This window comes from Lactuca sativa, chromosome 7, assembly GCF_002870075.4.
Source record: "Lactuca sativa cultivar Salinas chromosome 7, Lsat_Salinas_v11, whole genome shotgun sequence".
NCBI lineage: Eukaryota > Viridiplantae > Streptophyta > Magnoliopsida > Asterales > Asteraceae > Lactuca > Lactuca sativa.
Genome location: NC_056629.2, coordinates 88,964,606 through 88,987,734, shown reverse-complemented (window position 1 = coordinate 88,987,734; position 23,129 = coordinate 88,964,606). Strand labels below are relative to the sequence as shown.

The 23,129-nt window shown below is 36.4% G+C and overlaps 1 non-coding gene across 1 annotated transcript; it reads left to right on the top strand.

The window, feature by feature from the left end:
* The first annotated feature begins 22,055 nt into the window (after positions 1 to 22,055).
* TRNAC-GCA (transfer RNA cysteine (anticodon GCA)) lies at positions 22,056 to 22,127 on the top strand. Its single transcript has one exon. It is a non-coding gene; the product is annotated as a tRNA-Cys (tRNA).
* The last annotated feature ends 1,002 nt before the right edge of the window (positions 22,128 to 23,129 follow it).

Below are 23,129 nucleotides of genomic sequence, written 5' to 3'. Positions count from 1 at the left end.
CCAAGAGAAGGGGCATTGGAGACGAAGCTGCCCCATTTACCTAAGAGATCTAAGAGACGGGAGAGTCAAAACGTATGGCTCTGCTTTAGGTAAAATCCATTGACTAACTCTTTTAAGCTCCTATTCTAGATTCTTAATACATAATGTGATAAGATTACAATTGGTGTTTTGTAGGATCAAAGAAAAGAGAGGAAGATTAAGGGAAGAAGTGAGCAGAATCTAACCGTGAAGGAATGGATTTCGATCGCATTACTTAAAGATTAGATTCTTGAGCTACTACTTAGAGTTAGAATTAGAAATATGTATTAGCATAGTTTTTCAATGAATTGCATTGTAAGGACAAATTTTTTCCGCAATAAAATAAATTTTGATTTTATATTAATTATTTATCCTTGAAATGGCATGCATGAAAATTGATGTTTGAAGGTTTCTCATAATGGATTTGATTCTTAATTATGTTGTTTGTGTAAATGTCGAGAATTTACCAAATAGGGAGAGTTTCTCATCACCCAAGTTTCAATTGGACAGAAACTTGGAATCATGCAACATGGTTGCATGATGAATGAGAAATTTCATATTTGGAAATTAGACTAATTCATTGACAAAGTGTCAAGTGAAGGACTAGGAGATCGAGTACACAAAGTTGGGTGTTGATCAAGTCCACCATAAGAGTAACAAAGATATTCGTCATGACTTGCTAAAGGTTTAGTAAATATGATTATACTTACAAGATTAAGTGTAATTCTGAATTGATTGAAAAAGTTTAAATCAATAGCAGAACGAATAAGAAGAATCAAGTAGGCAGAAAGATAAAAGTTTCTCCATTCTAAGAAGAAGGGAGAGTACCTTTTATGCTTTATGATAGGTCTTAATGATTAAGAACCATATCTCAATTGATCCTCTAAGTGAGTCTTAGTACAATTGTATGTCTAAGAAGAGGAATCAAGAATTGAAGAAATGGTTAAATCAAGAAGTCAATCATACTTCGTTCCAAAACAAGTCTTAGAGTTAAGATTGTGACATTGAGTGATAAGTATTAAGAAGGTTTATAACATTCATCAAATGAGGAAAGTTGTGATGTCTTGGATAAGACAAAGACCAACTAGGACCTATCTATGAAGTGTTCTTGATAAAAACTACACTAACTCTTGAATATTTGACAAGAGAATCTTATATGTCGAGGAGTCAGTGGGAGTCTTAATGGTCTTGAAAGGTTTCAAGAACAAATCAAAATAGAACTTATTGATCACCACTAGCACACGAGTTGAGGTTTACAACCTATCGTGTTGACACTATATTGTTTCTGTGCCGTTCCAATTGAGTTAATTATGCATGTGAACCCCATGAGTTCTCAGTTGAATGCATAAAAGGCAAGGACCTTGATCAATGAAAAGTACATTGATAGGAAAATTTGAGCTGCTTAACTACTAGGAAGACATGGTGGGCAGCTGTGCTACCATAAGGCAAGAAATCAAGATTAAGAAAGTTCGGTCCATATGAGTTTGAACTTGTCGTAAACTTTGGTTTTGACAAATTCACATGGATAGGAACACATACACCTTTAAAATCTAAGTGTCTTAAGATTCCCTCCTTCATGAAAGTGACTGTGAGGAAATGCTTTCACTAAGAAAGATTTTAAGAAGATAGTGATTGTGAAATTGAATTCTTGAATTCGATTATGGTTACGGTATCCCTTTCCATGATTCGAATTGTGAGATTTGGCAATTAGTCTGAATTGTTTAGGCACACATATGAGCTATCTAAAGGAAAGGTGTATAAGCTTAGATAAAGGATTATCAAAGCATTAGGTATTAGAAACATGAACTTAAGAAATTCAATAGGTATTGTTTTTCTGAAAGTTAAGCTGTCTCTGAATACATGTCAAAGCTAGTGGGAGCATAAGTGGTATGTTTTATAATAATAATCATGATAGTGGGAGTATAAATGTTATAATTGTATGATTATTATGGAAAGTATTGCAAGTTAGCAATATTAATTATAGAAAACAATAGTTATAATTTGCAAAGTTGCAAGAGTTGAAAAGTTGTTTTGCTATAATTAAGGGAGAGGATATTATGCTTCATTTCAAAATTTAAAGGCTTAGGTTGTGGAATGTTAATAAATTTAGTCAAGGAAACATAGTGTGTTCACAAATTTCGATTATGATTACGGCATTCCTCTTCATAGTTCGAATTTTGAGAACGTAGCACATAAAATATTATGGCAGAAGATTGATAAAGTATCAAATCTTTATGTAAGACATTATGCATCGTGTCCCATACGCTTCAGGTTTAGGATCGATAGCAAATGCTATAATATTTGACCATTCTAAAAGTTTACAAATGTCTAGCGCATTTAGAGGGAAAAGGACAAGAATCGGTTTTGACTAAGATAATTAAACAACTATCAAAGGACAATCCAAAGTTCGCCGAGGATTGGTCGCTTGTGAGTAGTTGGAAGTATAGTATTGGATGGAACATATCGACATTATTATGAATAGATAAGATTCTATTGAGAATGAGTTGTCATATGGAAAATATGGAAAGGTTTCCATATTGGGAGTTAGATATTAAGAGTCTATGTCTAGATTAGAAATTTTATGCAAAAGGATGTTCAAAGGAATGTACTTTGAGTGAGAGACATCATATCTAAGGAATTGTATTGTAACAATCTCCGATAGAGGAATTTGTAATATCGTTGGCAATAGTCTTTGTGACTTTTTGTGCTATGACATTACGAAAAGGATCACTGCATAAAATGTTAGAATCTAACATATTCTATAAGTGGCAAGAATTTGATATTCTTTCACTTATGAAAAAGGATTTGGAGTTGTGAAATGAGTATGATTGGAAATGTGCTCATTTGATTTATTTCACAAAGTAAGAACCATAGGTAAACATTGTGTGCATGCTAGGAGCATGGGACAAGTGTAGTAATAATTCAAGTAAGAAGTTGATTACCCGAAACAACAAATTATGAGTAATCGATATGGTGATAAATAAAAGGTGTTTTATTTATGCTCAAAGGTTTGAGGCCATATGGGATTAGTATTATTCTTGTGTTTCACTTTGCATGTTTTGACTTCATGAATAATTTAACTGGTTCAGAACAGTCAAATTATTCGAACGGGCCACATTCGTTCATACGGTGGAAGTAGGTATGAATAAAGACTGTCGTAAATTGGTGTGTGGATTGTCTAAAGAGTATTAGACATAAGCAAATGTTTGCTGCAACGTTCATGAGTGCTTATGAATATGATTTGAACATTGGATTAAACCCATGCTCACTTGGATCACTCCATGAAATTGTATCGCGAGTGATTGGTGAGACGATAACATCTTATATTCTTGAAACCGAGATGTGTGAGTTGTATCTTGCAAATCAGTTACACATTGATAATATGTAAACGCACCAGTAACTTGGTGTCATAAAACATATTGTTGTGTGCGATTCAGTGAGTGAGTGCAAGCGAGCATTGAATCAAAGTTTATCTGTTCCTTTTATCCAAAGTAGGATAAAAGCGATATCTTTGGGCCCCTCGATGATTTAGTGATGACAAATGTAAATGCTCGGCCGGGCTAGGGCTAATTTGATTTGTTCAATTAGTCAGTCGTCATAAATCGGAAGTCAAGACATAGTACAGAGAGAATGATTAGAAATCATGTCTCATACGATATCTAGAATGGAGGAATATATGATCCCTTATCTAAAGGACACGCGTATCTGATAGGATCAGAGTTGACAGCGGCTTTGGAAAGCTACGATTCAGATCAGGATCTGAAGTCATATGCATAATAGTTATTAGACTTATCCAAGTGGGAGACTCTTGGATTAGTGTCTAAGCCCATAACTATTTTGGTATGTACTTGACCCGATGGTGCATGGTCCTTTTGGGTTGCCTTCACCAAAGCAACTTGATAGGATGAATTATGGAGAGAAAGGATTAAATATGATTTATTAATATATTATGAGAATAATATATTAAAGGAGAAATCATATTGTTTAATTAATATTAGTCAAGAATTAATAAGAATTAAGTTTGTGACTAAAAGAGATTAATTAAACTTAAGGGACTGGAATTGTAATTATAAGATAATTGCAATTGGGCTATGGATTGCCTTATATTATAAGGTTGGACGAATTCTATGGGGAAACCCATTAGAAATCGTCCAAGGCTTTGTAAGGAAGGAGTCCATGGGTTGCTTAGGGCTTAAGCATCAAAATTAGGGTTTCCTTGTTAGATAACCCTAATAGCCTCACTATATATAGAACCCTTATGCTCCAAAAACGTGGTGAACTAGTTGTCCAGGGTTACCACACGTTTTTGAGAGCCTCCTTCTCTTCTCTTCTTCATCCTCTTGCTCTTGGTGTTTGTGAACCATTAGAGGAGTGACATTTGTGACTCTAAGCTTTCTAAATTCATTAGAAGGAGGATTTGAGATTGTTATTGCTACATAACAATCAAGGTATGATCTAAACCCTAATTATATGTTATATTGATTATCACATGCTAGATCTAGGGTTTGTAGTCTTGTTGCATGTATAATAGAGAAACCTAGATCCAAGCATTAGGGTTTGTATGAGCACATAGGATGTTCTTATGACCAAAACCCATCACAAACTTGCCACTAGCAATCTCGACTAATAAGGCATTAACTAGCCTATCTACAGGCAAAGCTAGCTTTCTACCAAATTCATGCGATATAAAGGAGTAATTGGCTCCAGAATCAAACAAAATTTGGGCAGGCAATTCGTTTACAAGAAAGGTACCTGAAGCGACATCGACTTCTTCTTTTGCAGCTTCAAGTGTCATCTGAAAGGCTCTCGCCTTTGGCTTTGGTGGTAGATTGGGCTTTGCGACATCCTTCCTCTTTGTACGGTCTTTAAGAACATGCCCTACTTCATGACACTCAAAACATACGCTCTTGTCAGACGGACACACGTTGGCATAATGCCCAGTCTTTCCACATTTGAAGCAAGTCACCTCCTCACTACATCTCCCAGAGTGCTTTTTCTTGCACTTCTCACACCATTTCGCTTCACCTCCTCCTCCTCCAAACTTCTTGGACTTAGAAAATTTTCTTTTCTTGTTGGAACCTGTAGTTCCTTCAAATTTTCTCTTTTCACCAACTTCTGCCCTCTCCAGACCCTTCTCTCTGATATGAACCTCAACATTCTTAGTAGCCCAGATGGCGGCTTTCAAAGTGGTTGCTTGCTTAACCATCGGACCAAAGTCCGCTGGTAATCCGAGGGAAAACTTGTTGACCTTAGAGAGTTCAGTTGGAACTAGATGAGGAACAAGCTTCATCTTTTCCATAAAACTAGCAGCGTATTCGGTAACGCTCATCTTTCCTTTCTTTAAATTCTGGAACTCATTATTGATTTTAAGAAGATCCTGCTTAGAGCAGTACTGCAATTTCAGTTGTACCACAAAATCTTCCCAAGACATCTTACTAGCTTCACCCTTGGGCATCGAATCAGCTAGTAACTTCCATCAGCTCAACACACCAGACTTTAACAGAGGGATTGCAAGTGCGGTCTTTTGTTTGTTGCTGCACTCGCAACTTTCAAACATCGTCTCCATTTCGGGGATCCAATTCATGACTTCCACCGGTGTCGGACTTCCAGATAGACACGGCGGTTTAGATGCCATGAAATCTTTGTATTTGCATCCGCGTCCATCAACTCCTCCATCCTGGTTGTTTTGTCTAACTATTGGTGGGTTGGCTTGACCAAGAGTCCCACTGTAGTTCCCTCCTAATGATTGCCCTTCATTCAATACGGGCTGTTCAACAGGCATCGTAGTCTCTTCCCTATGCTGTTGTAGTAATCGCCTTGTCTCCTCCATCTGGCGATCTAACATCATCTGCATCATTGCTTGTACCCCAACCACCGTCATTGGCTCAGGTGCAGCTCCTACAACAGTTACTTGCTCAACTACTTGAGGTTGAGGCTGTTGATCCTTGTTTCCGTTTGCATTTGCAGCTCCACTACGAGTTCTTTCCATTACAATCTATATAACGAATAAGGTGAATTTAGGTCTTTATCCTTGTTAGACATGTCAATTCCCTTATCACTCCGAAACATTTACATGTTAGTTCTAATCTCGTAATCATACGCTTAGAATCCTACACACATAAGGTTTCCAGATCCGGTTGGCAACAGACCATAGATCCGAACAAATAATGGCACACATGGTAAACACATAGCATTTAGCACATAAGGGCGTTTTAGGCATCTTCCCTAAAATAAACTAGTGCCCGTGACTAAAATATGGTAGACACTCATCTCACAATCATCACTTAGCATTCTAAGTTCAAGTCTAGAAATTCTACAATTTCTTAGTTCGCTTAAACTAATGCTCTGATACCAACTGTGACATCCCCTAATTTCTCGGCCAGAAAAGACCGATTTAATTTATGCTTTTTAAAATAAAATCAGAGAAATCTTTTCAAAAGATGTTGCAGAATTGGTCCCCCAACAACATATGATAAAAGTTTATCAAAACCCTTCATTAAGAAGGTATATATTTTCCATATATATATATATATATATATATATATATATATATATATATATATATATATATATATATATATATATATATATATATCAAAACCTCGGGATGTCATGTTCTGATACAGATCAAAAGCATAAACAAGACATTATAAGCCTTTTAACAGTTATTTACAACTACTGGCCTATAATCTTAAAATCTCTCGTCGTCCTCCGACTATGCTCACGGTCCACTACCTGTAACATAAAAAGCTGAGTGGGTCACGCTTGGGAGCCTGGTGAGCATATAGAGTTTTCAACCCACAATAATAATAAACTTATTAACTTCACCAATCAACAATAACCCTAAATTACCCGTTCCCGTTATCCTCACTTTACGTCCCTAAACACTTTTCACAAGGGACCTAGCCTAAAGAATATCATCGGGATGGACACTACTGCTAAGGGGTTTCCTCAGCCATACATGTCCTAAAGGCAACCATGAGGGGATGGAGTACAGCGAATGAACACTCTAGTTCATTAACACCTACAAGTTGCGGACCTGCTAATGTTTCCCACTGGACTGTCTAGAAAGTCCGTGGTCGTCATCCAAACTCCGCTAGATGACCGGATCTCAAAACACATCGAGGCCTCTCATCAATTTTATTTTTATCACACATCACTATGTGTAAAATGAAAGTGACTATACACTAACATGATTTGGTGATAATCGGGCAGCAATTCGTTTCCTAAAACGTTCGTTTCTAATAAAACCGGGAGTTTTATTGAGAAACCGGGCTTTGTAAAAGTCGTGCTTCGAAACCGAAAAGATAAATTTTGCGGGCTTCTCGAGCACTTCGTGGCGTATTCCGGGGCTTATAATCGATACCGGGGCTTTGGGGGATTCTAAGATGAAGAAAATATGAAGAAAGGGGCTAAATATGGCAAAACTCCAAAAGTAACCGAGAGCCTTCGCAGGTACCCTTCTATTTATAGGGTCCGAAGTCCTGATCCAAGGGCTGAGAGGCTCTTGATCCGACGGCTGAGAGGTCTCACAGGGGGTGGCTCGCACGAGGGTAGCACGTGCGAAGGGGCTGCTGGCTTCTTGTGATTGGTCTGAAGCGTGTGTTCGAAGTCGGTTCCGGTGCGCAGGTGGTCAGCACGTGCGAGGGCCTCGGTGGCACTTGCTGATTGGACCGCGGAGTCGTGACCCATGTGCGAGGCTCGGAGCTAGGCTGTGTGAGGTTCGGTCCATATGCGAGCCTCGGATTGGACCTCCCTTCGGTCAAATCAGAATCTGATGCGTGTCTTCGCATGACTCAGCAGCTCAGTGACTCAGCAGCTTGGTGACTCAGCAGGACACGTGGCACTTTTTCAGCGAAGGTGACGTGGCAAAACGTGACTATGCGAATCTTCTCGATTTTCGCGCCAAAATTTCTAAAATCCATAACTTTCGCATACGAGCTCCGTTTTGACGTTCTTTATATGCACACGTAGCTAAAATTACGCTCTAGAACTTCCGTTTAAACTTCGTTAGCTAATTTTGACTTTAAATTTTATATTACTACTTTTAACAGACCGGGACAGGAAATCCGTTAAAAATTCATAACTTCTTCATCCGACGTCCATTTTCGTCAGACTTTTTATCGTTGTGCTACTAATGACGAGACCTTCAGTTCTCGTTTTGGTTGTGTCGGATAAAAATCACTCGATCTATAATTCGAGTTTTTAGTTGTCTACTGCTAAGCTGAAACTTCAAAAAATCATAACTTCCTCATACGAAGTCAGATTTGGGTGTTCTTTTTATCGAACTTCTCGGTTTAACAAATACTACGACTTTCGTTTAGATCACTAAGGCTAAAAAGTAGTTTATCGAAACTCACTTTTTACGACATTCAGCACCGTGCCGGTTTTGTTGCGAAACTTCGACAGGTCATATCTTCTTCGTTATAACTCGGATTTTGGTATTCTTTATATCCCCGAAATCCTTGTTTCGACCACTACAACTTTATGTAAAGATATCGGGCTTATCTCACACTTTAATTTTGACGCTTATTTTTATTCTTAATTAATAAGCCCTAATAATTAAGCATAAAACACATAATTCATATAATATTCACATAATTCCTTTTAATTTCTTCAAAATGAGTTACAAAGGTTAACCTAGAATATCAACTCAATATAAATTCCTAGGCTAGAAACACGAGTGTTACACTAGGTGTGTTGTGATTCCATTTGAGCTATTCATACTATTGGTGCTAAGTTCTTAAATGCCAAACATAACAAGTTCTACAAGCTACATAAAGAGGTAAACTCCTAACTAGTATCTTGTGTTATTTATGTCATTTGTATGATAGTCGTAGGCTTAATGCTTTGGAAACAATATTGCATGTATAATTAGAGAAAACATAGATCCAAGCATTTAGGGTTGTATGTGCACCATAAGATGTTGTAGTATGCTCAAAACCCTTCGGTGGTATCAGAGCCCATGGTTGTTTTCCAATATACTTGATGTTACTTGCTTTCGAAAGCTAAAAAAACTTTTTTTGCTTTCTAGACAGTGGACTCGCCGAGTCCAGTGGAGAACTCGCCGAGTCCCCTCACAAAACTGACGAACTCGCCGATTCAGTTCATGCACTCGACGAGTTGGTGCTCCAGAATGAAGATTTTCGAGTTCTAAGGCTAGAATTGGACTAACATCATTACCCTAAACTGTTTTTGAACTTATAAACATGTTTTTGATGTGGTAATGATCATTCTTATCCAATTTAAAAGATAATTATCAAAGTTTCACGTTTTGTATTAGTTTATATGGTTAGGCTAATTACATGAAATTTGTTTGATATGAATTGTCTTGTTCTTATAATTTCATTTTAGATCATAGACAAATTGTTTGATTTTGTAAGTTACAATAGTTGATCTAAATGTTTTTGATGAATTCCATAAATTGTCCTCAAGTTATGGAAAGTGAAGTGTCTCATTTTTAAATGTCATCATAAAATAGTTTTAAGCCTTCCGTAACTTGTCCTCAAGTTATGGAACTTGAAAGGTCTTTCATAAATGTTTTTTTATGAGCTCCATAACTTGTCCTCAAGTTATGGAATGTCAAGAGTGTTTTCTTAAAGCCTATATTAAACTCATAAGTTATGGATTCCAAAAGTTTTTTGAATAGTTCAACACTTGCCCTCAAGTTTTGGAATTTGTAAATGTAAAAGTCTAAAATTCAATCCTTATACTATTATAATATTATAGGTTTAATATATATATATATATATATATATATATATATATATATGTGTGTGTGTGTGTGTGTGTGTATAAGAAAAAAGTCAGTCTTAACGTTAGTAGGCCTCATTCACGAAGCCGATCTATAAGGGGGGTATAAGGTTACTTCCTATAAAATAGCAGTTTAGTGGGTGTCCACTCTCACCCACCGCTTTCTTGACTGGCGGAGGGTCGTTAGCCGAACGGGTATGATAGGACATTAATTCTCATTATAAATATAATGATAATTATAAAGTAACTAAACTTTTATTAAATTCCCAATCTTAGTTACTTAGGAAAATATGAATTTGGTGCTAACCAATGAAATTGCACTTTGCACCTTGTTAAGTCGTTAGTGGAGCGTGTGTGGTTAACCGACACACTAATTTGGGACTGAGAGTGCATGGCAAAGGGTAGCTTAATGTTAATCATAGATCATTGGAGCATGTCTGGTTAACCGACACATTGATTGGGTGGTTGTAACATTGGGTGTACCAAGCAAATTTGCATGGTTATTCATACCTTGTTTGTTATCCTCGGCATCCCAGTCACAAACTTGAAGGGCACAATCGAGATTTAAACATGCCATTGAAAAGTTCAGTGAATCTCAAAGGATCTAGGAGTTTAATTCACTTAAAACCTAAAATTCTTTTTCCATTTTTCGTGGTGGAAATTGGTAAATCGTTATTTGCCTACCCTCAAATATTTTGCATTCGGATTACGACATCCCTCTTCCGATTTGTTAAAATAGTGTGTTGGTTCCTAGCCTTAATATTTCATTTGGGTGTTATATTAAGGACTTAAATCAACTAACTTGAATTTCTCCCATTGTAGATGTCTAGATCAGACAACTATGGTCTTCTGAAATCTTTTGAAATAAGCTTCCCTCTTGAAGATGATGTTCCACGGTTGGATCGTGGACATGGAAATCATGCATCACTTCCTCCAACTCCTCCAATTATTCTCCCTAACCCACAAGCTCGAAGACTTGAAAAGTTCGAGGTCACTCAAGCCCTACTTGCAATGAAACATCAAGATAGTAGACCTGTGTGTACTCATGTCTTGGAGACAAAGTCACATATTGACAGGCTGAGAGTATTGGGTGTCATTGTCTCGAGGAAGTTAGCTGTTGACTAGGTTCTTCAATCACTTCCTGAGTCATATAGTGAGTTCACTAAGGACTACTATGTGACAGACCACACCATGACCCTTAATGTTCTTACCTATTTGTTTGTTGCTGCTGAATCAACAATGATTTGGCGCACTAGAAAAGCAAATTTGATTGGAAGATCTACTTCTCAAACTTTCATGGACATTGAAGATGGTAACATTGGAAGTCCAGAAAAGATTTCTCTTTCCAAGGGAAAGGGAAAAGCTAAGTCTGAGATTGTCCCGTGTACCATTCTTAAAGAGTCCATATGTTTCAATTGCTAAGAGAAGGGGCATTGGTTGTGAAGCAGCCATATCTACCTGAAGGACCACAAGGATGGTAAAGTCAAAAAGCTTGACACTACTTCAGGTAAGTCTACTGTCTAACTCTATTAAGTTCCTAATTGTTGATTCTTAATACATGATGTGACACGGTTGCATTTTGATGTTTGTTGGATCATGCAAAAGGAAGGAAGCTTAAAAGAAGAGTATGCTGAATCTGGTCGCGGAGATGGTTTTCAATCGCATGGTTCGATGATCAGACTTTTGAGCTGCTGCTTAAGTGTTATGATAGATTGCTAGGAACTATGTAATAACATAGTCTTCATTTGTAATTGCATTGTAAGGAAAAGTTTTTCCGCATTTTAATAAATAAATAAAATTTTTGATAATTTTATCTTATCTTATATCTCCTTACAATGACATTTATGAAAAATTTGATGTTTGTATGTTTCTAGCAATATTAATAATATGAATTTGATTCTTTCTTTTGTGGTAATGTCAAGAATTTTCCAAATAAGGAAGGATTCTCATCATTCAAGTTTCAATTGGACAGAAACTTGGAGTCATGCTAGTTGTATTGTATGATGAATGAGAATTTTCATCTTTGGCAAATTAAGACTAATTCCTTGATCACATGTACATGTGAGTCAAGTGAAGGACTAGGGGATCGAGTACACTGGTCAGGTCCACCTCAAAGAATAATAAGACCATTCGTCACGATTTACTAAAGTTTAGTAAATATGGTTATGATTACTGGTTTAAGTATAATTCTGAAACATTGGAAAAGTTTCAATGTATGGTAGAACGAATAAGAAGAATCAAAGCCGACAGAAAGATAAAAGTTTCTCCAATCTAAAAAGATGGGAGAATACTTTAGTATCGTGTTTTATGATCGTCTTAATTATTATGTAAAGCATGTCACAATTGATCCTCTAAGGTCATCTTAGTGCACTTTTGTGACTAAAAAGAGGAATCGTGAATCTATGGAATGGTTAAATTAAAAAGGTGAATCATACTTCGTTCCAAATCAAGTCTTAGAGTCATACTCCAAGATTGAGCCTTGAGTGACGTAATCTTTAGAAAGGCAAAGGGTCTAAACATTTGGAACTTATTGTCATAAGTTCTGAATAGTTAAGACACACATGTGAGCTATATAAGGAAAGGTGTATGAGTTTGAGAATCCTAGATAAATTCCTATTGAAACATCTCGTATCAGAAATTTGAACTTTGATAAGAAAGTCAACAAGTATTGATTTCTTGAAGTCCAACAGATTTCTGAATACATGTCAAAGCTAATGGGAACATAAGTGTTATGCTAGTAAGATAATAATTATTATGCTAGTGGGAGCATAATTATTATGGTAAGTGTTGCAAGTTAGAAATGTTAACTATAGAAAACAAAAGGTTCAAATCGCAAAGTTGCAGGGTTTGAAAAGCTGTTTTGCTATAATTAAGGGAGAGAAAATTATACTTCATTTCAAAATCTAAAAGCTTAGATTGGGGTTTTAATCAAATTTAGTCAAATATATATGAATGTTATGTTGGAATGGTTCAACATAAGGAAATTCTATATATGGAAATGTTAATTGCGTTCTTAAAATTTGATTATGATTATGGCATCCCTCTACATAATTCGAATTATGAGAACATGCCAAATAGAAATATTATAGCAAAATACTGATCAAGTATCATGTCTTTATGTTAGACATTATGAATTGCGTCCCATATGCTTCAGGTATAGGATCGATTGCATATGCTATAATATTCTCGTTTTCTAATTTTCCAAATGTCTAGGGCATTTAGAGGGAAAAAGGAATATAACCGGATATGACTAAAGTGGTTAAACAACTGTTAAGGACAATCTAAGGTTCGCCAATGATTGGTCGCTTAAGGACAGTTGGAAGTATAGTAATGGATGGACCATATTGACATTATTACGAATAGACTCGAGTCTATTAATAATGAGTTGTCGTATGGAAAATGTGGAATGTTTCCATATTGGGAGTTGAAGAATTTTATGCAAGAAGGATGTTCAAAGGAATGTACTTTGAATTTGAGACATCATTTCCATGGAATTATCTTGTAACAATCTCCAAAGGAATATTTTGTAATATCATTGGTCAAGTCTTTGTGACTTTTGGTACGTAGACATTACAAAAGAATCACTGTATGATAGTTTAGAATCTAACACTTTCTAACAGTGACAAGAATTTGGAATTGTTACACTTGCAATAAGGATTTGGATTTGTGAAATGAGCATCATTGAAATGTTTTTCAATTGATCTATTTCATAAAGTCAGGACCATAGACAAACGTAGTGTGTATGCTTGGAGCATGGCATAGCTATTGTTTTAATTCAAGTATTAAGTTGATTATTTGAAACATTATACAATGAATAATGAGAAATCAATATGAGACTCAAAAGTTTTGGCCCATATAGGATTAGTATTATAATTGTGTTTCACTTTGCATGTTTGACTACCCGAATAACTAGGTTATTCAAACCATCCACAGTCGATCATACTTTGGAAGTAGGTATTATGGCAAGATTATCATGAATGGGTCTGTAGAGGTGTTTTAGTCATAGCACAAGTTTGTTACAGTTTTCATGAGTTCTCCTGGAATAAGATTCGGGCATTAGATTCAACCCACGCTCATCTAAATCACTTCATGGATTCTATCACGAGGGATTGTGAGACGATATTATCTTATATTCTTGAAACCAAGATGTGTGAGTTGTAGTTGCAAGTCGGTTGCACATTGACATATGTAAACGCAAACTAACTTGGTTTTATAAAACATATCGTTGTGTGTGATTTTATGAGTAAGTACAAGCAAGCATTTGAGTCGAAGTTTATCTGTTCCTTTTACCCTATGTGGATAAAAGCGATATTTGTGGGCCCCTTGATGATTTAGTGATGATAACCCTAAGTGCTTTGCCAAGCCTGGACTGATGGACAGAGAGAATGATTATAATCAATGTATCATGTCCATATGATATCCAGAATGGAGGAATATATATGATCCTTTATCTAATGGACGCATCATTGATTAGGTCAGAGTTCGACCGTGGCTTTTAAGAGATATGATTGCTAGTCGGGATTTTGGAGTCATACTTGCAATAATAGTTATTAGACTTATCCAAGTGGGAGACTATTGGATTAGGTGTGTAAGCCCATAACTATAATTGTTATGTACTTGAGCCGAGAGTTGCGTGGTCCATTTGGGTTGCATATCACCAGGACAATTTAATAGGATGGACTTTTGAGAAGAGGTAATTTATGATTTATTATTATATTATAAGTTCTAATATATTAATATGAAATCAAATGATTTAAATAGTATTGATCAAGATTTAATTTGGAATTAATTTAATGATCAAAAGAGACTAATTAAATTAATAGGGACTAATTGTGTAAATTAGTTATATATATATATATATATATATATATATATATATATATATATATATATATATATATGTATATATATGTTTTGGGCTTATGATACACGATGGACTAAGTTTATGGAAGAATCCGGCCCACTTGATTCATGGATCATGGATAATAAGCCCAAGAGTATGGATTATGGAGTCCATATAACTGATTTTGAGTGCAAGAAACTCTCTCAAAAGTCATCCTTTGTCCTAGGTGTGTTGTGATTCAATTTGAGGCATTTATACTATTGGTGCTAAGTTCTTGAAGGCCAAACATAACAAGTTCTACAAGCTACATAAAGAGGTAAACTCCTAACTAGTATTTTATGTTGTTTATGTCATTTGTATGCTAGTTGTAGGCTTAATGCTTTGGAAACATTATTGCATGTATAATTAGAGAAAACATAGATCCAAGCATTTAGGGTTGTATGTGCACCATAGAATGTGGCAGTATACTAAAACTTAACATTTCTCGTTTTGATCATGCATTCACGACGATCTGATTAATCTCGTTTTTTAATCAAAGTTGAATCAATATCTTAATTCACAATTCCGATCAGATAGCAAGTATTCCCAGTTTAAATTTCACGATATACGCAATTCGTTTTACTTCATTCGTATATTTGTAACATCCGGGATTTATAGTTATTAATATTATTTATTTTATTGAATAATGGGATGTTTTTGGTTTGGGACAGGATAGTTGGGCTGAGAAAGGGATTACGTGGGGCGTACTATGCCAGGTACGTGCAGCGTACTCAAGAGGATTGGGCGGGGAGGCCATGCTCGTACGCGCAACGTATGCGTGCAGAGTCTAAAACCCTAACTTTTAGGGTTTGATCCCCATATAAAGGACCTTCTGCCTTTGGTCCAGCCTCCCTCTCACCTCTAGCCAGCTACCAGGAAAACCCTAACCCATATTTGTGTGTCCTTGTTATTTGGAAGCCATTTGGGTGTATCTAGGTGTAGTTTTGGTGCTTTGCAAGAGAAATGAGCTTGAAGAAGGAGCAAGGATTCACAAAGAGATTGTAGATCGAGGAGATTGGAATCATTTCTGACTCTTTTGAGGTATCAAGTTCCAAACATGACCATTGCATGCTGAGATTTGTTTATAGGAGTGTTTAAGGCCACTTTTGGACTCCATTGTTGAGGATTCTTGCATCTTAATGATTTCAGACCATAAGAGTTGTCCTTTTGGGCTTTTAGAGGCACTAAGATTCATAAAAATTGGACCTTGATGGTTAAGTCACAACCATGAAAGTGTTTGATGGTCATAAAGCTTGTTAAAAGTACCAAAATCATGTTTTCACCCCAACCATGCATGCAAGAACATAAAGTTTGTGACTTTATGGATTAGGAGGTTTTAAAGGACATGGATCTACATTTTGGACGTAAAGACTTAATAGATTAATTCACAAATGAAGTCCTAAGAAAGTTGGCCAATACGCTAAGTGTACATCCTGGTACGCTGCGCGTACTGGGTCAACTCCCTGTTTTGGTCATGGTTAACGTACGCTGGGCGTACGTGCCAGGTATGTTGCACGTACGCATGTAGAGTGGGTATATTGGGATTTTTAGGCCTAAGAATACTGTGCCTGGACTATTGAGCCCTGTGACCAATTGTAGAGCATAGTTCTGGGCCTGGGAATTTGGAATTAGATGTATTGGGCCTTTTGGGACATATTGGTCCACTCGAGTTTATTTCATTTTTGGCTAAGTGTAACACCGATTCCCTAGTATCAATTTATGGTTATAAATGCTCATGATTTCAAGGTCTACTTGACGATTAGGTTGCCTGACTCGCCGAGTAGCAGTGGGTTGGTCCTCGTGTTTAAGTGACCTACTCGCCAAGTCCAAGAAGGGACTCGACGAGTAGGAGCTGGAGGATGAAACCCTAATTTTGGGGTTTTGCACCCTATTTAAAGGTCCTTACCTCTCCTCCTCAACCTCCTTTGTCACCTTCACCTCCAAAGAAACCCTAATAGCTAGTTAATCTTCATTCTTGAGTATGGGAGACCAAAAAAGAGGATATTGGAGTATTTCTTGAAGAGTTGAGAGCTTGGAACAAGAAAGAGCTTGTAGATCTAGTCTTTCCAGTGTTGTGGCATCAAGATTTAGGTATAAAGCTACCACCTTTACATTTCATTGCTTAGATCTCCCTTTTGTGAAAGAAAATGGTCCTTTCTAGGGCAAGATAGAGTCATTTTCGGGTTTGAGCTTGTCACAAGGGTAAAGTTTCAGATCTTGACTCCCCTACGCTTTATGGACAGAAAGCCTCAAGCTTTATGAAGCTTTGACCCTTCTTCATGTCCAAAATCTTCCCCAAATTCTAGTTATGAGTGTTTTAGTTCCATAGAGCCTTGCATGCATGTAAAGTTAGCAACTTTACGTGATAACAACACTCTAGGAGCCTAGATCTACAATTTGGAGCCTTAGCATGGCTTAAAAAGCCTCTGTATGGATGAAGGACTGAAGGGAATCGGTGAATCGCATGGTCAAGTCGGCGAGTCCGATGAAGATTGTCGTGGGCTTGTCGAGTCAGATGAGTGACTTGGTGAGTCGGCTAGGGTTTTCCCAACCTTTGGACATGTATAAACTAGACGAGTTGCAAAGGAGACTCGATGAGACGACTAAGGAGTTTACGACCGCAAACCTTAGCAACTCAACGAGCCACTCTAGTGACTCGGTGAGTTGTCGAGTTATGCATGGAACTTAGCAAGTAGCTGAGGGTACTTAAAGAGTTGAGGTTGGTAATCGGGTATTTATGAAAATGGACCATTTATGGTTATAGGTGTTGGAGTTTGGGTCAGTGCTTCGGGAGCATGATTTCGTGGTTCAGTTCTTTAGTTGCGAGGTGAACTATCCTCATTATATCAATAGGGTCTAAGGCACCAAGGCCGGGCCTTTTTCGGATTTGGATCTGGGTATTTGCTCGATATGTCTATTGATATGCTAGATCTGCATCCTGGTAGTTAGGATGGTTTTATATTAGTGACCTGATGTAGGTCGGTATCATGATATATATATATATATATATATATATATATATATATATATATATATATATATATATATATATATATATATATAATGATATTATGTTAGTGACCGGTTAGGTCGGTATCCTGGTTATAGGATTTGCTATGCTAGTGATTTGTTAGATCGGTATGATTATCCGTTATATACATGCTAGCGTACGATATTTATGTGCACATGCTTATTTGAGTGGTATGGGGGTTGGGTTGAGGCGGGTCCTGCTTCGTGCTGTAGGCCAACATACTCAGGGCGGATAGGATAGAGTGTAGGCCCAGGAGGGCACCTAGTTAGACCGAAGGCCCGACGAGTGGTCCGGATAGGCTGAAGGCCCCGAGAGGGTGGTCCAGACATGCCGAGGCTCAGAGAGTGGGCTAGATAGACTGAAGGCCCGATGCGGGCGGTCCAGTCATACTGTAGACTCAGAGAGTGGACCAAGTGGACTGAAGGCCCAGTGCGGGCGGACAACTCACACTGTAGACACGAGATGCATGGTTGTTCTATTGCTTATATGTTTATTTGATATGGTTATCTGTATGGCGTTGGTATTTTTGGGGTAACTCACTAAGTTTCCGGGCTTAAAGTTTCGGCTTATTGTTTCAGGATCAACAGATGGCCGCGTGAAGGCGAAGGCATGACCGTACACTTTCTTGATCGATGATTATGATTTCTGGGGACTGTGATGTTTGAAATGTTTTGAAAACTAATTGTAATAATTGAATGGTTTTAAATGATTTAAAAAGTTTTAAATTGGTTCGAATTTTATGGATGTTACACTAAGGACTTATAGAATTATGAAAAGGCCCATTTGAAGGATTGGGCCCAATTTAGAAAATTGGGCCATTAGTGGGCCCTTAAGGAGCCTTTGATCGGACATGGGTGCATTGGATTTAATAAGTTATAATTGGGCCTTAGTAATGGTTTAAGTTATGCCAAAGGGGTAAAATGGTCGCTTTACCATAAGTAGTGTTATAACTTTTGATTGAGTGTTATTATGATTATGGTATCTAGTAGTCAACGGAGAAGCTGTTAGAGATTACTTTCTGTGAGATTCGACACACAGTTTTACGAGATGAGTTACCTTCCAGTAGAAGTGGGTCTATGGCCACAATGTTGACCCATTGGTAGGAGCCTGTAATTAGATGATTGTCTGTGTGATAATTGTCTGGTATGCCACCATCTGTTATGTTCTATGTGCAAGTATGCTATGATTCTATGTAGTAGTGGTAAGGGTTAAATAGTCCCTGATATCCGGTTGAATTAGACCGAAGGGGAGGCCAGCACCCAGATATGCTAGGCAGTTATCCGGTTGAAATAGACCGAAAGTGAGGCCAACACCCATATATGCTAGGCAGTTATCCGATTGAAATAAACCGAAGGGGAGGCCAGTATCCTAATATGCTAGGCAATTATCCAGTTGAAATAGACCGAAGGGGAAGCTGGTACCTATATATGCCTAGCTAGAGATGTTATTGTATGGTATGTGGTATGATGGGGGAACTCACTAAGCTTTGTGCTTACGGTTTTCAGTTTTGGTTTCAGGTACATGCTCTTCGAAGGGAAAGGAGCTGGCATGGTAGCAGCGCATCCTACATATGATTTCCGCACTATGATGTTCTTGGGATTGTACTCTGACATTACTATTATTCCACGACATGTTTTATGACATTTGACTTAAGGAATTATGGATTGATATGATATCGATGATGTTTTCAGTAAACTGTTTTATAAGTAACATAATTAAAAACAAAAAATTTGGTAATGATTTTTGGGATGTTACAGTATCGTGAAATTATGTCTATGATTTGATGTGATTTTGAGAAACATTTGACCTGGATATTGGATTTGAAGATTGTTGCTTGAAGTGGCTTCAAATTTCAAATTGATTGTATGGTTATTTGATTTGGAATTATCAAATTTCCAAAGTCTCGTATTGGGAATCGATTGTTGAAGGCTAAAGTCAATGCAAAAGAACAGGAAAAGTCAAGATTGAAGGAGGTTCGACTGAAATCAGAATTTGAACTCGTAATTGATCTGGATCTCATCTCGAAATGAATTTGATGTGGATTGAAATGTTGGAGATCAAATGTATATAATAAAAGATTGATTTCTTGTTTGTGAAGATGCTATCAAATGGTTGAAGACTTGTATTGAAATCATTTGAATGGAATTATATTCGAACTGGCATTGGATGTTGAGTTCGAATCGAAATTGGATTCGTGTTTAAGGGTCGAACAATTGTTGTTTGGGTTAGGAGTCGAACGCCTTTAGCTTGCAAAATCTGGAGTCGATGTCAAAAGTCAAAATCAGGTTCTTGATAAATCTAGAAACGATTTCGATTTTGACTGGAGTCGTAATTGGTTTGGGTCGCTTGAAAGTTGAACGATATCTCTTCGAATCAAACCAATGTTGAAATTGATTTAGATGGTTAGTGTTCATAGAGTCGAAATTGCAAATTGTCAAACAAATTAGAAGAAAATACCCACTTTCGAAATGGGATAATTTTCTATGAAGAATGCAGATTTTTTTTCCGAATCCCTGATATTAGAGCACTTTGACCAAATTTACCCAGTTTCGACATTGGGGTATAATTATGAGAAATGGGAATATTTTTCGAATTCAATCCTTGAAGCATATGTGAATTGTCACTTTATGCCAAATTTCGTATTTGGGGTAAAGTTTCGCATTGAAAGCTTTTTTTGGCACAACGGTTCCCTGTAGAATTACAAAATTGACAGTTTTTACCCAGATTTTTGAAATTCTTGCAACTCTCACCCAAAAGTAAAAAATTTTCAAAAAATTTGGAATTTTTTCTTTGCTTTTCGTGATTGTTTTTTGTGCAAGATTTTCATGGTTTCATTTTTGGCACACATAGAGGAGGACATTCGTCAAGTTTATTCCTTAAGTGCTTCTCTTCGTTTATGGAATTTATAATCACTTGTTGATTATAAAACAGGGGAGAATGTAGATATGGGTATTCGAAGCTTCGCGGGTATTCAATTGTGGATTTGAAGACCGGTGTTACTTCGAGAAGGAATTAGTCTTGATAACGCAAGCTCGTTTGGAAACTAAAGTTGGGACATCCAATCCTAACTTTGAGGGGGACATCTAATTCTAACATGGATGTGGGTTAACGTTTTCTAATGTGTAATGGGTTTAGCCTTTCCTATAAATACGAAGTGAGTGGCTCCTATGTTATATATGAACTTGTAAGACCCATTTGAGAGTTAGTTTAGTGCGAGAAAGAACAGAACCCACTCGTACTCTTACTATTTTAATTGAGCTTAAATGTGATTATTTACTCCTTGTGTTCTTGATGTTTGAATAATTCACTAGATCTTTTCAAGTCCGCACATGTCATCATAATCATGATCACTATAGTGGGAACTAGAATTCATATTTTGGCATGAGCATGAAAGTCAATTGAAATTTTGTCTTGTTTTCAAAGAATCTTGAATCACCTTAATATGAGTTAGGAGTCACTAAATATAGTCAAAACACTGAAGATAGGTCTATCAGCCTAATTATAATTTATCAAATATAGCTTTTTCGGTTTTGCCGACTTTTCTTCCCTTTCAACTCCATTCTCCCCATTTTGCATCCCAATTTCGATTTTAACTATTGTTTAACATTCCAAGGAATATCAAGTATCATATATCTTAAAATATAACATTATTATTCAAATATATCAAGCTAATGACCTAAAATATATAGTTATATATGACCATATCATTAGTTGACTATTTTTCCTCTGTTAGAATGCTCCCTAGTCTGATACACCATAAGAGAATGTTCAACTTGATAGGAACCCAATGATCCCATATATTCTCCACCCTTCCCCAACATATGAAAATCCATTTGAAACACACCTATAGGACACCAAAACCGTATCTGACACATCAAGTAATTTAGGGACGTAATTTCACGTAAAATATTGTTAGTTTGTTACAACAGTACATATCACAATATTTCCCAAGACTTGTTACATCAACTTGTTTTCACATTTCGAGACGATTTATATGTATTTTCCATTTTGTTATGTCATTTCTATAAAAAAACATAATTCTACCTGTAATATGTGATATTTCTCTACTCGTTAGTTATCAACCATCAATCACGAGATATGTTCAACTAACTAAATAATTGTTGAAACACCATCATAATGGAATTTTTTTTTAACATAACCGGTTTGAGTTAAATGGTATTTAGATGGACATTTGTTTTAAGGTTTGTCACAATTTTTTATGTAGGTTAATAACATGCCAAATAAGTAACAATTTTTATGAAAATCATTTTCAAAGCACACCAGCTTGATCTATCAAAATCTTTTTGTCTTCTTTTTTTTTTCGAATGTTGAATATTAATATAAATCTATGCTTCAAATAACCAGCACAATGGGTCCATAGCTCAGTGGAAGAGCATTTGACTGCAGATCAAGAGGTCACCGGTTCGAACCCGGTTGGGCCCTTTGTTTGAATTTTTTTTATACTCCTCTCATATCCCAAATCAACCATCATTTGATGTTGCCGAAGCTAAAAACATTGAATAAACCATTTAAAACTTATATTATCTCGCTAATATAGAAACATAAAGGGAGAATTTCGTATACACCCTTACTAAATAGCTAAATATCGTATTTGTCCGGCCTAAATTCTAAATATCGTATTTGCACTTCTTAATGTTTTTTAATATCATAAATACCCAAATCTATTTTCTGATTATTTTTATTAATTTGTAATATTTTTTTACCATTTGAAAGCTAAAAAACATTTCAAATAGACAATTTTGCCCTTGCTTCTAAATTCCAAAATCATCCTTACGTGAAGAAATATAAATTGCAGATGCCTTGCGTCCTGCTTTGTCACACCCCCGAACCAGACGGCGGAAACGTCCGAGGGCTCGCGTGACTTAAATTGAATATCATCACAATGAATATACATGAATCATAACATAAACGTCACCATGCATCAATATATTACAACTGGAATTGTTCACATCAAGTACATTGTTTTAACATTACACAGTCATAACATAAATAGTTTGAGTGTTTTTAACAACATAACATCTAACATTACTTCATAATACTCTTCCGCCTACCTGTTACTTGAGAATACAAATTATTTTGGAAAAACGTCAACATATAAAATGTTGGTGAGTTCATAAGCAATGTTGTGATTAAACGATTTGTGTAGTTTTGTAAAAACCCAGAAAATCCGATATTTTCTGAAAAGATTTTTTTTTATTAAAGTGTGAGATCCATAAGTTGATGCATGAATGATTTCAAAAGCATACACACACACACACACACACACACACACATATATATATATATATATATATATATATATATATATATATGAAGGGTATTTTGTATTATAGTTATAAGATTTCGAGCGAGTAGTATTGAATTCCCCAGAAAACCCGATGTTTTCCGATATTGAAATGTATTCGTGATTACTGATTTTTGTAT